Genomic DNA, 17,910 nt, shown 5'->3' with positions numbered 1-17,910 from the left:
CTGATTAAGGCCACTTCAAAGAGCATCTCAAATATGAAAATATAGTAATTGCCACTACAGTAAATTTATAGCCCCTGACTATGATTTTCGGCAGTTAACAAAGTGACGCACTTTCGGTTCACTATATAGAACTTTATAGAATACATTGAAATCACTCGCCCTTCTTACAGTAGGCAGGCCCGCACACCCGCCCATCTCATTTTCCCACAAAGATAACCATAGCCAGATAGAGTTCCACTTCCTTCTAAAGAGGCTTAGGTTTGCAGCTCAGCACGCTAGGAGCTGTTTACTTTCTCTGTGGACTGGCGCTGCTGGCTGCTCCAGCAGCGAATGAGCAGTCTGCTTTAAAGGCAGGATTTTCGGCCATTCGTACTGACTCTTCGGCTGGCGGGTGAGTGACTTTGTTCTTTCCTTATGATGTTACAGCCCCAGAAAATGAATTAAAAAAAAGACGAAATGTGCGCAGATGCAGTGGCGTAGCTTTCAATGAAGCAGCAGGCGCAGTGGTACTGGGGTCAAATTCCTGTCCTTTGTCGCATTTTGTTCTAGAGACATGGTGGCCCATTGACTATGCTGGCTTTGGGTACCATTGTCCTCTTGCTGTGCAGATGCGCTTTCAAAATAGGATATCTAGCACTGGAATAGGCTGCTTAACTAAAAAAAAAAAAAAAAAAAGTGCATGGGCTTCACTGATTAAGTTGATGAATACTAAAGCTGCCAAGCCTTGGTTACATCACATGCCTCTTTCTTCCAGCACCCTACACTAAATCTCTATCTCACTTTTTCAGTTTTCCCCCATCTCTGCTTTCTTCTATTTTTATGCCCTTTTATTTCTCCTTCTTTCTCTCCTTTCTGTCATTCGCTCTTTTCCTGTGAGTCAAATTGGGGCCCTGAAAAATAAGTCCCGGTTCCCAAAAGTGAATCCTGTGCCCACTACCTGAAACCACCTGCACGAATTAAGCACTGAATACGTCTAGGCTTTCGTGGGAGCCAGGTTCTCCAAATTATTAGTGAATCCATACCAGGAAATATGTGCTACTTTGAAGTCAGTTTTCAAGCAGCACCTTGGGGTATGCTTAGATTTCCTAATAATACGGTATTTATAAACCACTAACAAATCACCCCTAAGGGTCTCAAGGCACTGGGGGATATCGGGAAGGTTAAGTGAGCTATTGCCCAGAATCACATGGTGCTGAGCTGAGTTGGGGGGATAGAACCGTGAGCCCCATGCTCTAGAGTCAGCTTCCCTATCCGGCTCTGCCGCACTGGTCCCACAAACCAAGGTAACCAAGATCAACCATTATATGTGAATCTCATTAACTGAATATTGCTGAAGATGTATCATTTTTTCATGTAATTGTCATATATTAAAGCGAGTCATGGGGCATTTGTGCAGCTCTCCATACACGAGTTTCAGAAATTTGTGACCATGCTTTGTTTTCATTAGGGCTCTGAAGTTTTCTCTTGATTCTGTGAGTGCTGTACAAAATGACACATTAATTAGCTATTTTGGCAAAACAATCGTTTATATAAGTAAGCATATATTTTGTATGTACCACATAATAGGGTTATTTTCAGTAAAACAGTGATGTTTTGAACATGTTTCTTAGAAGTGATTGCAATAATGTTCTAATGAACATCAGAGATGGCTTCTAGCTGCAGCCAGGTGTGAACCTCCCCAATAAAACACATTTTTGGCTTGGTAGTTGGGTCTGGGTGCCCTTAGTCGGCTCTGGTATGTCTTTTTTGGGTTTTCTTGTCATCCTGATTTCACAAAGACATTTTAACTTGTTCATTTTTTGGATGAGAAATTTAGATACATATAGAGACTAGTTTATCAAAAAAGTTGCATATTTCAAAGGCATTGGCAGTAGTAGGCTTGGAAAGCTATGCTAGTCTCAGGTTTCAGGCATACTATTGGCAATCACACACCCTAAAGGTCAGAGGACAAATGATTGCAAATAGTCTAACCCCTGGCAATCAGTCAGGGCAACATTCCAAGCCATGGTTTTTACCCACTGTGCCAGTCTAGACAGAGGGCCTGAGTTAGGCTTTGGCAGACGGAATAAAGGTACACAGAGTGGCAGAGGACTTTAATATGTTTACTCCTCCCACCAAATTTAGAGAAGTACGGCGACCCTGCAAACATCTCTATACATTGGCAAGAACCGCCTTCATTACAGTTCATGTCAATGTAGGAAAAGTTTGACGGATGGCTCCTTCAAACAACACAGCTGTCCGTCAAACTTCTCAAAAGTTTTTATTTTTCAAAAACAAAGTCCCAAAGAGGTAATTTGTTATTGAAATAATTAAAAAACGAATGACCCCTACCCCCTGGGAGTTTTCTCAAATGTTGAGGGGTATTTCTTTTTTACTGTCCTTCACCACCAGGATACACCTGCCAGTGACTGACAGTAAAAAACTACCGATGTTAACCGGCAAGCAACACGGACCAGGTGCACGCCTCACCATTGTGGAGGGAGGCGCATACATAAGACACTAAAATAAGGGGCTGTGCAAAGATGGAGGCATCTGAGGAAGGCAGGTCGCCGAAACGCGTTATGCTCGAATCCATAACAAAGCTCTTTGAATCCCCGCTGTGTCCCTTATCTGCTCGATGGGAGGAGAATCGTTTGGTATTTCTTCCATGTTTGCCAGTGACACGCTAAAGGGACCCTTTCCATTAAGAGGTCATGACACATTGGCTCTTTGGGACTTTTTTTCTACTGTGGCAGCATAAAGTCGAGACCCGCAACCTGACCCCTGGAGCCGGGGATGTGCCTGCAGGACAGGGCCTTGACTTCATGGAAAGGCGCAGGCATTGTATTGACGCCTTCTTTTGCTGGACTCCAGACGGCTGGGTGAGCTGGAAAGTGGGGACAAAGAGCTTTATTTGCACTTGCCTAGTCCTCTTCCTGAACCATGTACAAACAGCTACACTTGCCAGGACACTCTGCCAACACCTTGCTGCATTGTGGGACCGGTAGTTTTCCAAACACAAACTACCGATGTTAACCGGCAAGCAACACGGACCAGGTGTGCGCCTCACCATTGTGGAGGGAGGCGCCTTCTTAAGACACTAAAATAAGGGGCTGTGCAAAGATGGAGGCATCTGAGAAAGGCCGGTTGCCAAAATGCATTATGCCCGAATCCATTAATAAAGCTCTTTGAATCCCCGCTGTGTCCCTTATCTGCTCGATGGGAGGAGAATCGTTTGATATATATATATTGAGAAAGGCGGTGGCCGAAACGCGTCTTGCGAGAGTGTTTTTCCAATAAATATATATTGGAATTGTCCCCGAGAGTGCTGGGTGCTTTTTTGCATCAGAGCTTTTGTCTGATTGTGACCGGCGTGGTGCCGTCACCCGCCATCAAGAGCACCCGGCCGTGAGTGAAGGAGAGCAGACGGACCAGTGAGCTTTGATATATATATATATGTTTGAACAAATGCTCTCGAGCTTTCGAAAGGGCACACTACGCTCTCCCCATCTCCGATGTTTTAAGCCCTGCTGTCTTTTCGCCTTCCTGCAACTCCAATCTTTCTCACCATCGTCCGACGCGTTTCAAGACTAGGTACGCCCCTTATTCATTGACAGGCGCAGGGGAAATGAAAAGCAATTCTCACTTCGATCACACAGTAGGTTCAGTCCCCATGCTTCATATGCCTTTTAGTAATCCTTAAGTAGGTAGAGCGGGAGGATTGCGATTATGATCTCCCTCGGGAGAGCGTGCTCCATAGAAAAAGAAAAGTTCCTTCTCAATAGCGTTCTCGCCCTCTGACACACAAAGCTGCTTTCAGTCAGAGTCGAGATTGGTGCTCCTCTCCACGACCGAGGCAGCCGTGTAAAAATGTTTGAACAAATGCTCTCGAGCTTTCGAGAGGGCACACTACGCTCTCCCCATCTCCGATGTTTTAAGCCCTGCTGTCTTTTCGCCTTCCTGCAACTCCATTCTTTCTCACCATCGTCCGACACGTTTCAAGGCTAGGTACGCCCCTTATTCATGGACAGGCGCAGGGGAAATGAAAAGCAATTCTCACTTCATTCACATATTTTATTGGTGATGAAGAACCGCCCTCAGTGGGCTTGGCATCTGTTTTGCAACCAGCAGCATGCTGGTGATTGTAGTCCCAGAGAATTGAGTAAGTATTTTCTTGAGTAGGTTCAGTCCCCATGCTTCATATGCCTTTTAGTAATCCTTAAGGTAGAGCGGGAGGATTGCGATTATGATCTCCCTCGGGAGAGCGTGCTCCATAGAAAAAGAAAAGTTCCTTCTCAATAGCGTCCTCGCCCTCTGACACACGAAGCTGCTTTCAGTCAGAGTCGAGATTGGTGCTCCTCTCCACGACCGAGGCGGCCGTGTAAAAACTGTTTGAACAAATGCTCTCGAGCTTTCGAGAGGGCACACTACGCTCTCCCCATCTCCGATGTTTTAAGCCCTGCTGTCTTTTCGCCTTCCTGCAACTCCAATCTTTCTCACCATCGTCCGACGCGTTTCAAGGCTAGGTACGCCCCTTATTCATGGACAGGCGCAGGGGAAATGAAAAGCAATTCTCACTTCATTCACATATTTTATTGGTGATGAAGAACCGCCCTCAGTGGGCGTGGCATCTGTTTTGCAACCAGCAGCATGCTGGTGATTGTAGTCCCAGAGAATTGAGTAAGTATTTCCTTGAGTAGGTTCAGTCCCCATGCTACATATGCCTTTTAGTAATCCTTAAGTAGGTAGAGCGAGAGGATTGCGATTATGATCTTCCTCGGGAGAGCGTGCTCCATAGAAAAAGAAAAGTTCCTTCTCAATAGCGTTCTCGCCCTCTGACACACGAACCTGCTTTCAGTCAGAGTGGAGATTGATGCAATTCATTAGGCGCGTGTTAGCATAAGCTGATAAACATGACCGAAGCAGGTTATATGTACACTAATGAAAAATTATTACCCATTGTCAGTTGCAGTATAAGTTAGTAACATGAAATGTCATAGATTAAACAGAGAAGTTGAGGTGTTACATTGCTCAAAAAACAGGGTGCAGGCTACGAGGGGTTACTTCCCCCCGTAGCACATGCATTTGTTCACTTGACATATTTCCATATACCAATGTTTACTTGAGTTTTCCAAGATTTTCCATTGGATGGCATGCACTCCACTGAAAAACATTTCGATTTGATAGTGACAATGTATGGGTTGTGAGCATTTATTCATATTCTGAATCTCACATAATATTACAAGAGGCACTACTATCGAGAATGAATGGAACAAGTTATCGCCCAATTTGTAATGCTATGACACAGTTTTATATATATCTTTTATTTCTAAGAGTCTTCATCCCCATCTGGCATATACTGCATCTTCTTCAGATGTTATTTTACACCCCTTAGAGTAGAACCTTTCTTCGCGACTTTTAGATCATGAGCTTCTATTTGCCTAGTTTTCTTGTGTTTCCAGTCGCTCATTAGTAAGTTATGAAATTCATATTTCATTTTGCTTTCACCTCTTAATTTTATACACTTGCAAAAGGATTGGTTTTTGCACATTTTTGGCAACATTATGCTGGTCAAGAGCCAGTGTGATGACTTATTAGTCAATATCTGTGGCAAAGTTTTGCTCCTTTTTTTACAATTTCTGTTTTATCTTCTGTCTGCACTTCACTGCCTGACGTTTTACAAACTTGCCCTACAGTTCTTGCTCGATCCGCTTCCATGACTACTGCAGGTCACAAGCCCTAGCTTGATCACAGGCCTCTTGAAAATTGTATGATGATCAAATTGTTCTTTAAGTAACTTTGAGTGAAATTCAGTGAAGTGGCATCCTTCAATAGTTTTCAGCCTTATAGCTTCCTCATTATCAAAATTAGGAAATTCACAATGAGAATGATAAACTTTGATAGACGAGTAGCAAAATCATCCAGTGATTTCTTTAGATCTTGACATGCTATATTAAACTGTACCTCTCTAATTCTATGTTATGCAATGTATCAAACCTTTCAAGACATTTTAAAAGGCTTTTTATGATTGAATATCTTCTGCTGTAAAATTCATAATTAATTCATCTCCTATTAAGTTAATTAAAAGATTTGGTGCCAGTTCAGGTTATGTTTTTTTACATCTTGCGTTCAGACTGGCGCCGATTTTCCAATCTGTTTGGAAATCTGACATATTAAAAAGTGGTGGCTGCCAAAGAATAAAACTAGAAATGTTTTCTTCTTCGTCCATGTTTGCATGTATTGGCTCTGCTGAAGTGGTTGATGTAGCATCACTTGTAGACATTTTTACATGCAATTTCCTGCTTTGTTAATCCACAATTAAAAGATACTGCTGCTCTGCCAGACACTTTTTATTGGATCGTTTATATAAATAATAACAACTGTGTTCTTAGGATTGCAATATGTCCGAATAGATTACATCTGGTTGTCCAGTAACAGGGCTAGTCAGGCTAGAATTTGTAAATTACCAAAACTCATAGCGGATCATAATCCGTTAGTACTTTATATTAATATAGATAATATGGCTAGACCTCGGACAAGCTGGACTTTCGATCGAAAACTCCTTGTTAATAGGGGATATATTGATCATATTAAGGTATGGGCTCAAGGATTTTTCGATTGTAATAGATATAGCTCATCCAGAAATACGGTATGGGATTGTTTTAAGGCATCGATACGGGGCGAGACAATTAGCTACGTAGCTAGGCACAGAAGAGAAACTGCTATGTTAAATGATATACAGCTACAAAACTTAGCTAGGAAAGAAGAGAGGCATACTGCTATAATTGCTCAGGGTGGCAAGGATGGAGAGGGGGATTTAATTTTGAGAGAAATGACGATCCTCAAGGCAGCGATAAATAGCAAACTAACTCAAAGGGCAGCTGAGACGTATCAATCCCACCGCAATGAGATTTATGAAACAGGAGAGAGGGTAGGGAAGCAACTAGCACTCAGTACGCGGCAAAAACAATCTCTCAATTCAATTGTGTGCATTGAGTCAGAGGGTCAAGAACATACAACACCAGAAGCAATATTAGAAGTCTTTAAGAACTTTTATAAGAAACTGTATAATAATAAGGACTCTCTCGACCTCAAAGCAATACAAAATGAAGTGGCCAGATGGGCTGTTGAATCAGGAAGTATCTCAGGGGTAGATATGGCTACTAGACAAGACCTAGAAAGGGATATAACCCTGAGTGAAGTAAGACTAGCCTTAGCAGAACTGGCCTCGGGCAAGGCAGCAGGTCCAGACAAAATTCCCCTTGAGCTTTATAAAATTTTGGATAATATTATAACTCCTATTCTTCTCGATCTATTTATTGGAGTTCAAGTTAGTGGCAAACCCCCTAGATCATGGTTGGAAACGAACATTGTGGTATTTCCAAAAAAAGATAAATCTCCCAAATTGCCATCGTCCTATCGACCCATCTCTCTGATCAACTCAGACTCGAAGCTATACTCTAAGATCTTGGCTAATCGGCTCAGAGGGACGATCGAGTGCCTGGTCTCCCCGTGGCAGCATGGTTTCATTCCGGGCAAGGACACTACGGACCATACTAGACGGGTCATCGCCCTTTTTGATGCCATGGCTGTCGCGGGGGGCCGGATGTCGGTGGTCCTCCTGGATGCCGAGAAGGCCTTTGACCTGGTCTCATGGGCTTTTTTGTGGGCAGTGCTAGAGCATAATAACATGGGACCATGTCTAATGAAATCTCTAAAAGCAATGTACTCCTCACCTAGGGCCAGAGTTTTGGCGATGGGTCAGGAATCGAGTCTTTTTGATATATCCCGTGGGACTAGGCAGGGGTGCCCATGCTCCCCTATCCTCTTCGCACTGTATATAAATCCCCTCATTATAAAATTACTAAACACCGAGGCAATTAGACCAATAACTCTTGGCCCATTTGACACTAAAATATTAGCCTATGCCGATGACGTGGCGGTAGTAACATCACACCCCAAGGAGGCAATAACGGAAATTGAACGAATTACTCATGCTTTTGGTCAGGTTTCGGGATATTCATTAAATAGGGATAAAACGATGGTTATATGCACACAAAATACCCAATTTACAGACCCTAGGAAAGTAGATAGCGCGGTATATCTGGGAGTCCGTATATCCTCTAAAATTGAGGAGATTATTAAAATAAACTATGATCCACTAGTACAGAAAATAACAACAGATTTAAAGCGGATAGATGGTATACATCTCTCGATCATTGGAAGAAGTAACTTCCTTAAAATGAACATTCTACCTCGGGTTCTCTACTTGTTCCGAGCGATCCCGCTATTGGTGGATGACAAAACCATTAAGATCCTCGAATCTCAGATGAGTAAGTTTATATGGGGATATGGGAAGATAAGGAGATCTACCCGTTATCTCTCTCTCCCTGTCATAAGAGGGGGTCTGGCAATACCCAATTTGGGATACTATATGCTTGCAGCTTTACTACATCAGATGAAGCCATTGTTTCATATAAGATCGCTGAGAAATGTAGTAGGTGAGAGTTATATTCCCTCAATATTTGAATTAGTCATCGGGGATAAGGCAAGAGGCCTTTTAGTAAAACAGCTTGAGTCTTCATACTACAAAAAAGTTAAATTTAAGATCATACTGAGTGTTTGGGGTATTTGGAAAAAAATTTGAAAATAACTGAATATTACTAAATACAATAAGTACACATCGCTTTGGCACTCTACCACACTGCCACCAGCTATATATGATACAATCGCCAGGAATGGGAAACATGTGGAGTCTCGACTCTCGGTGACTTCCTATCCCCTCCTGTAGGACAAAGATTCCAACATTTACAATCTAAATTTTCTATTCCTAGCAATAGTGTATTTAAGTACATTCAGATTAATACGATATTGGGCTTAAGGAGTGCAGATATTACACTGGAGATTATTCCTCTATTTGACTGTCTATTAAGATCATCAACCAGGATTGGTACGATTTATGATGTACTAATAGACAGCCAATCTGATGACGTCGAAGTGGTGGAGCAGGGCTGGTCAAGGAAATTAAATAATCCTAATGTTGATATCGATAAGATATTGGTATTGTCAACAAAATTGTTTATGTCTTCTAATTTAAAAGCACAGTTGTATAAGACCATATATGATTTATATTTCACCCCCGCTAAACTTTTCGCATGGGGGAAAAGAGTTAATTCAGAATGTCCTAGATGTGGAAATTACCCGGCACATCTAATTCATATGCTATACGAGTGTGAAAAATTATTATTATTGAAAAAAATGATAATGGATTTCTGGCAAGAAGTGTTTAGTCATCCAGTCGCTGAATCCCCCTCCTTGTTTATCTTGGGATATGATAATACACTATCACATACCAACGAAGAAGAAGTACTGCTTTTTTTGGGGTCAGCAGTCTATCGTATTATATTAACAGCACGGTGGAAAGACACAGATCCCCCCAACTTTCAGATATGGTTATCAAGACTGTTGGGTATGTATAATCAAGAGAAAGCGATCTTTGCCTGTAAAGGGTTGAGGGCTCAAGCACGTGGTATTAAGATTTGGAAACCAATTGAGAATTGGAGCAAACACTAGAAATGCTAGTCAGAATGAAACCACCTATGTAAATAATATCTTGGTCTCTTTTTTGGTTGTTTTTTCTTTTTCTCTTTTCTCCCTGTTGTGTTTCGTTGTTTTTGTTTTCTTCTTGTAAATTTGTTTTTTGTGACTAAAAAATATTGTTATTTCTACATTTGTGAATTGCCAAATAAAATAAATAAAAAAATAAATAAAAAGGATTGCATTTTATTGATTATTCAACTGATCTACTTGTATTTTGTTCATGTGCACTGTTTCTTACACTTTCTTTTGCTTCTTAATGTCTTTTTGCCTGCACAATGCCCGCATGTTCCTGTCATTTGCCTATTTACTCGAATGTGCATGGTGCTTTCTGTTTCTTTTATATCTACGCCTGTTTCTTTGTTTGCTTTTGGTTTCCATTTCGGTTCTTTTTGGAAGATGTGTTTTTCTTTACTCAAGTGGAGCACTGCCAGCTTTGTCTAATGGTTGTGTGCAGATTCCTCTCAGTTCCTTATTCAGCCCTCTCACGTGACAGTGCTCACTAATTAGTTTACTCAAGGAGTTCCTCCTCCACCTGGTTGCACACAATCCTTTCATTTTTTTTTTCAACCTTGACACGTGTTGGGATCGAAATTTGATAACATGCATTATTGGCCTAATATATTCAATATAACGGTAATCATCACTTACAACAAAACTTTTACAACGCACTACCATTACAACGCGGTCATTACAACGCAAACTATTACAACGCATTGCGCTGGGGTGCGCTCTAGGATAGGGAATAGGTTAATTTACTATCCAATAACCTTTCCTAGTGTCCACGGGGACTGGAGTTGGAATAGTAAATTAAACTATTCACTATCCAACACCCAAAAGCGCTATGCGTTGTAATGGTATGCGATGTAAAAACCGCGTTGTAAAGGCAGGCGTTGTAATAGCCTGCGTTGTAACGTCATACATCCCAAAATAAACTCATAGTTATCAGGTATTTAGAATTCACTAGGCTCGCTTATCGGCCAACGAGTCACTCTTTATTTGTTTACTCCTATTGGTATAACTGGAGCCATTTTGTTTCGTTTCTCCATGAGCAAATACTGTTTCCCCGAAATCACGTGATTATGCTTTCCGCTCGAAACCACGGCGGCAGCCAGACTGCCTACGATAGTTGTTAGCTGGTAGCTCAAGGAAAACTCAAGGTCACACCTGCCCTTCTTGTGGGATGCGCACATTCTAGCAGAGCCCGTTCCTGTACTCCCCGGGCTCCAGATAGACAGGGAGGCACCTTACTGACCTGCCCCCGGTATAGCTTAGGCCTAGGCTACTAGCAAATCAATTGTGCCTTATATGGGTATTCCTCTTGGCTTACTGACAAGTTGTGTTTTTCCTTGTAGGGTGTCATCTTGAACACATGAAACGTATATATGCTTTGTATTTTGAACATGTAATCAGTCTCCTCTGCGTTCCTCCGAGGGTCGTGTAGACTGAGGCTCCCCTGTCAGGTCTTGCATTTGAAGAATAAACGATTGAACCTTCTCCATTGCCAAATGAATTATTATAACGTTTAGTGGTATATGGGCTATTGGTAAGTATAGCCTATTAGATTAATTTTGAATCCTTCACACGTGCCAACATTGCTCTGAGCTCAACACCTCAGAATAGGGATAACACATTTAAACCGTATGGTAAAATGTATTCTGAGGTGTGAAAACCCAGATTTCAGTGCTTTCCCCCTCTGGAATGTATAGCTAATAGGTGTGTTTTCATTCCTATATGATACATTTTTTGCCAACTGGTATTATTTATGTATTTTTAAATATTTTTATTTTTCATTGCATAACCAAAAACAAGCATGTCAGTATTATTCAGCACATCCCATCCCTGAATCCTCCCACCGCCCTCCGTCATCTTCCAACCCGTATGCCTACATATTCAACGCTAGTAGTACTAGCTCTGTATTGATCCTACCATCGAATAGGGGAAAGCAACGATCAACAGCCCATATCCCTTCCACCCTTAAATCCTTTGCCACCACATGCAAATCAAAGACCATTTCCCCCACACTCTGCCAAACTTTTTGGGGCACCCTCTTGCCTTGTACGTGACCCTCTCAGCAGCCATATACAGGTCCATTCCCCTACGCCACTCTTCCAGCTGCGGGCACTCTGGTGCCCCCCACTTCCTGGCCACGTCTCTCTTGGCCACCACCAAGGCTAATACCAGAAAAATTAATTGTGGACGACTCACATCCACTTCATTCGTCATACCCAGGAGGACCAGCTTAGGGTCGGACTGCAGAGCTACTTCCAGAACTTCCCCCAATTCCCGGAGCACCTCTCCCCAGAAAACCTGTATGTTCGGACAGGACCAAATGGTATGAAAGAAATCTCCCTTCTCAAAGCGGCACCTCAGACAACAGGGGTCCGACGTCCTACCCATTTTGTGCAACCTGACTCTATCAAAGTATGTTCGGTGGAGCACTTTGAACTGTATGAGCCGGAGGCGAGATTTAATTGCCACTTCCCGAGGCTGCATCAAAACCATCCCCCAGTCCACCTCATCCATGGCTCCTACCTCTCTCTCCCAGGTTTCCCTAAGTTTCCCCAGCTTATTGGGCAAATTATTCATTAGGGTCCTATAGGTGAGGGACACCACCCTATGGGTGACCTACTCCTGCAGCAAGCGTCCCTCCAGCGGAGCATATTCCGGGAGAGGCCCCGTTAGTGCCCTCCCTGCCCTCCAAGCATATCGCAGCTGCATGTATCGAAACGACTGTGTTTGACTAAGTCCATATTCCTGTCTTAGTGCTGCAAATGACTGTAGCTCCCCCCTCCTCATCACATCTCCCAGCGTTGAGATGCCTATCGCATCCCATGCCGAGAACCCCTTCAGCTTGTTCAACTCCTTCAGCCAGGCACACTTCCAAAGGCGCGTTTGTCTCATCGGCTTACCATCCCACCCTATGGCCTTTGTCGCACTAGCCCAGGCCCCCAGGGTTACCCTCGTAGCCGGGAGCAATCTGTTCTTCTCCTTGCCACCATATAAGAAGTGTATACAAGTGTGTTTTTCCATTGTGTAGCGTTCTAGTGCATATGTAGGGTGGAGGGCTGGGGCATGTATATGTAACAAACAAGGCCCCCTGATAAAGGTAAATTTCCTGGGTCAGGGCAAACAATTTGTGAGAAAATAACACACCCAGGCAAAACAACTGTACTGGCGAAGTTCAAGTAACGTAAAATTAGTAAAAGATAATCAGGCACAAAATTAGCATTTGAGAATTTAATTTAATAAGATTGATAAAAGATGTCATGGGGATAATCAATGACATAAAGTCAAATAAAAACTAACAATAAAAAATTCTTTCATTAGGGATTCGATATATACAAATTATTATGGCTGGGGCATGTATCCATTCATTTATAGGAGTCAGATGTTCCGCCCAGTAGTATGCTTCTATGTTGGGTAACGAAATACCCCCATCATATTGATGCCGCTGCAGGGTAGAGATCGCCACCCGGGGCTGCTTCCCCAGCCACAGAAAGGTGCGCAGTTCCGCCTGTATTTCCCGAAAGACCTAGCTTCGGAGAGGGAAGTATTCGTTCTGGAGGGCGTATAAGCGAGATCATCTTAAACATGGCCGCTCAGCCTAGCAGCGTCAGTGGGAGTAGCTTCCACCTCGCCGCATCTTCCGTGAAATTAGTCAGTATTCTTGCGGATCGCACAGGCCATCAGTTCTATAGTCAGGGCAAACAGTAACGGGAATAAGGGGCACCCCTGCCTGGTGCCCCTTCGGACACGGAAATCTGACGACAGCGCGCCGTTTATCCTAACCTTCGCCCTGGGATCCATATAAAGCAGGCTTACCCACTTCATAAACTTAGGTCCAAATCCAAACCTAAGCAGCACTCCTTCCAAGAAGGGCCAATGGACGGCGTCGAATGCCTTTTCAGCATCAAGCGACAAGAAAAGATGGGGGTCGTCCCCGTCATGCACCTCTAATAACCAATTATGCGTCAGCCTAAGGTTGTACCTGGTCGCCCTATCAGGAAGGAAGCCCGTCTGGTCCAGATGAACTAATCCCGAGATGGCTCCCCTAAGGCGGAGGGCCAAAATCGTTGCGAGGAGTTTTACTTCCACATTCAATAACGAAATAGGTCTATAAGACGCACAGTCTTCCGGCGGTTTTCCCTCTTTATGAATGGGGACGATTGTGGCCTGGCGGAGATCCAACAGTAGCTGCCCCTCCTCCGCTGCATCCTCAAACAAACCTAGCAAGTGCCGGGCCAGGAGGTCTGCTGTTTTTTTTGAAGAATTCCGCCGGAAAGCCATTTGGACCCGGTGATTTTCCCACTCTAAGCCTAGACAAGGCTTCCCTGACCTCCTCCACCGTGATATCGGCTTCCAGGTCAGACCTGTCTGCCTCCTCCAGGCCTGGGAGTTCTATGGAGGACATATACTGCAGGGCGTCGTCCGTCGTCCCCAGATCTCTGGCTTCATAGAAGGCGCCATAGTAGGCCGCGAAAGATTCCGCTATTTGATCGTCTGTGCGCGCCCAATTCCCATGGCCATCCCTCACTTTCTCCACCCACCGTGCGTCTCTCTCTTTCCTACTGAGCCAAGCCAGCAGTCTGCCAGACTTGTCTCCAACATCATACAACTGATGCAGCGTCGCCATGGCCTGTGCCTTCGCTTTCCCCGTCACCAGATGCCTGTACTGGCGCTGTATGTCTAACAGTTGTCGGAGGGTGCCCATATCTCTGTCTGACTGGTGCTGTTGCTCCAGGGCTAGGATCTGTGCTTCCAGCGCACGCACTTCTTCTTCCGTTTTCCTCCTCTCCCCCGCCACTCTATTTTGGGCCCTGTCGCGCAAGCACCGCCTTAAGGGCTTCCCAGAGTATCACTCGGGAAGGGACCGAACCTTCATTTTCAGCGATGTATACCTTCACGTCCGCCCTAAGGCCACGTAGAATCTCGCCATTTTGTAGGTCCCAGGCCGCTAGGCGCCACGTGCTATTGGCCGGCTTATCCCAACTCCTCTGAAAATCAGCCAGAAGAGGGGAGTGGTCCGATATGCCCCTCGCCAAGTACTCCACCCTGTCAGTAGGCTGCAACATCCCTCTGGCCATAAAACGGTAGTCAATGCGAGAGTAAACCTTGTGGGCCCCCGAGAAGAACAAAAAAGCCGCCGTCCCCGGGTAGCGCCACCACCATACATCAATTAGGCCCAACGTGGACATCGTCCTCTTTAACAAAGTGTCTGCTGGAGGTCTATCCCTCCCACCCGTTCTATCCCTGCCAGGGTCCATAACATCGTTAAAGTCCCCTTCCACAACCTGAGTCGTGTCCGAAGTGTTAAGTAGAATATCAGTGATTGCTCTTAGTGTGCCTGCCTGCAGCTTAGGTGGGGTGTAGACTGAGAGGAACGTGTGTTCTCTCCTCCTCCAGCTCCCCCTGACTCCAACGTATGTTCCCTGGGGGTCCACCCAGGTTTGTGTAATGTGGAATGGCGGGTGTTTCCTGATCAGAATCGCTACCCCTCTGGAGCCGGAAGTGAAGCCTGCATGCGCCAGCATCCTATATTGTCCTCGAGCTAGGAAGATACATTTAGTGCCCTGCAGGTGCGTTTCTTGCAGTAGTATCACATCAGCTTTAATTTTCTTGACATAGTTGTGGACTAACCCCCGCTTAATCTTATTACCCATGCCATTCACATTCCAGGTTAGCACTTTAATCCCTCCGGGGGAGGGTTCCTCTCTCATCGAGTGTGCCATTACCCTATCCTGCATAACTGCGGGGATCATTCAATAGGCGCCACGTAGTGGGTCCACAGGTTCGGACGTGCCTGAGCAACTTGACATGCAAGAAACCTTTCCCCCCCAAAAACCTCCCCCATCCCTACAATAACAACAAACATTTCCTACCCCCATCCCCAACCTTCAAACATGAAGACCCTACCCCTCAGTCCGCCTCCCCCCACCCCACCTCCTCCCCCTTCAGTCCCACCCCCACCATGTAAGCACAGGCAGGACTATCCAGGCGGAGAGGGTCTGTCGCCCACCCTAGGTACCCTTGTAGCAGGTCAGCCCCAGTTCAACCCTAGGGCCCAGATATCCCACCCTTAGCTCTCCGCCGTTTCCAGCAGAAATGTAGTTCAGTAACAAGAAACACCAATTAGTCAAAACAGGAGAAAACAGGGGTAGTATGCCAACTTGCGTGTCTTCCAGCTATGAGCCTGCAACATCAGTGTCCCGATAGTCCCATCCTCATGAATGTGAGTCCTGGATATCGCCCGGGGATGCAGCTGCTCCGCCATCCGTCTCCTTCTCCATTTCATTTATTGCCACCACCAGAGGATGCATGGACGGGTCCCCTGCGTCCTCTTCGCAAGAGGTACGCCCAGTTGTGTCTTCCTCTCCTTCGGATTGTTCGTTCTGCGCCAGACAGCTGTATCTGGAACCTGACCCGTCACCCACCGCTGAGGAGGACGAATTCTGCAGTTTTTCCCGCGCTGGGGTGCTTACTGGATACGGAGTTGACGGTTGTCTCTTTGTACCGCGGGACCCCCTGGATCTCTGCGTTCGCGGCATGCTCCACTGGGCCCTCTCCGTCGATTTGCCAGGCCCCGTCTCCCGCCGGCCCTCGTGCTCCCCACGAATCGGACGCTCCTCGAGCCATTGCCAGGCATCTTCCGGGTGTTTGAAGAAATGCGTCTTTCCTTGGAACATTACTTTCAATTTCCCCGGAAAGAGGAGCATGTATTGCAGCTGCAGATCTCTTAGCTTTGCCTTCACCTGATCGAACGAGTGGCGCTGTTTCTGTACTTCCTGGCTGTAGTCCGGGAAGATCATGATGGACGCATTCTCCATTCGAATCTCTCCAAGTCTCCTTGATTCTCTCAGGATCGTGTCGCGGTCCGCAAAATTCAGGAAGCGGGCAATCACAGGCCGAGGCCGGGCCCCCTCCGGCGGTTTTACCAGCAGTGCTCTGTGCGCTCCCTCTATAATGATTACAAAAAGGGGGTGGTAATGGACAGAGTATCTGAGTTAATCAGAACACTCCTACCCAGTCAACAGATCAGGGCTTGATCCATCACCGTTTTTTAGCTCACTGCACCATCCCAGTTCAGAACCTTGCTATATGCAAATTAGTCTGTCCCTGGCCGAGTGCATCATGGGAACAGGGCAGACCAAACTACCAAGCCAATTCTTCACTGGAAAGGAAACAAGCTTCCCATCATGCACTGGGACAGGAACAGACTAATTTGCATATAGCCAGGTTCTGAACTGGGATGGTGCAGTGAGCTAAAAAACGGTGTTGGATCTAGCCCTGATCTCTTGACTGGGTGAGAGTATTATGCTTAATTCAGAAACTCTGTCCATCACCACCCCTTGTTGTTAAATATTTTGTCCACCCTAAGCGTGGAAGGGTATACTCAGATGTGAGTCCCTTGCTCATTGCACCATCAGGATTCAAGCAAGCCGGGCCGACGACGGCTGAAATGCCAGAAACCGGTCCCCGGAAGCTTGTTTCCTTCCCAGTGTAAGAATTGGCTTGGTAGTTTGGTTTGCTCTGTTCCCATCATGCACTGGGACAGGAACAGACTAATTTGCATATAGCCAGGGTCTGAACTGGGATGGTGCAGTGAGCTAAAAAACGGTGTTGGATCTAGCCCTGATCTCTTGACTGGGTGAGAGTATTATGCTTAATTCAGAAACTCTGTCCATCACCACCCCTTGTTGTTAAATATTTTGTCCACCCTAAGCGTGGAAGGGTATACTCATATGTGAGTCCCTTGCTCATTGCACCATCAGGATTCAAGCAAGCCGGGCCGACGACGGCTGAAATGCCAGAAACCGGTCCCCGAAAGCTTGTTTCCTTCCCAGTGTAAGAATTGGCTTGGTAGTTTGATTTGCTCTGTTCCCATCATGCACTGGGACAGGAACAGACTAATTTGCATATAGCCAGGTTCTGAACTGGGATGGTGCAGTGAGCTAAAAAACGGTGTTGGATCTAGCCCTGATCTCATGACTGGGTGAGAGTATTATGCGTAATTCAGAAACTCTGTCCATCACCACCCCTTGTTGTTAAATACCCTCTATAATGAAGCAGTTGGAGAAGCGCGCTGTAGGGAAGGTCTTTGTGAGCCATGTGTGCAGGAAGGCCTCCATGTTCCTTCCCTAAAGCCCACGAAGCGGAGGTTGTTGCGGCGCGCCCTATTTTCCGCATCGTCCACCTTCCACTGAAGGTGTTTGTGTGACGCTTGGAGCTCCGCGACATCTTTCCTGAGGCTCTGTAGAACATCTTCCGCATCGCCGATTCTGTTTTCCGCGGTGGTCACCCTCTCCGCCAAGTTACGGAAGTCCTGACGCAGAA

At 45.4% G+C, this 17,910-nt stretch overlaps 1 protein-coding gene across 1 annotated transcript in view; it reads left to right on the top strand.

Annotated features, from left to right (window-relative positions):
• Positions 1 to 239: 239 nt before the first annotated feature.
• TLR8 (toll like receptor 8) overlaps positions 240 to 17,910 on the top strand; it is a 67,741-nt gene continuing 50,070 nt past the window's right edge. The window contains exon 1 of the mRNA XM_078657867.1: positions 240 to 391. The gene's annotated coding sequence lies outside the window, so the exon portion shown is untranslated. The remainder of the gene's footprint in view (positions 392 to 17,910) is intronic.

Source organism: Lissotriton helveticus, chromosome 8 (assembly GCF_964261635.1).
Source record: "Lissotriton helveticus chromosome 8, aLisHel1.1, whole genome shotgun sequence".
In the NCBI taxonomy this organism is placed as follows: domain Eukaryota; kingdom Metazoa; phylum Chordata; class Amphibia; order Caudata; family Salamandridae; genus Lissotriton; species Lissotriton helveticus.
Note: the sequence above shows the minus strand (reverse complement) of the source record. Positions and strands in the feature narration are given on the sequence as shown.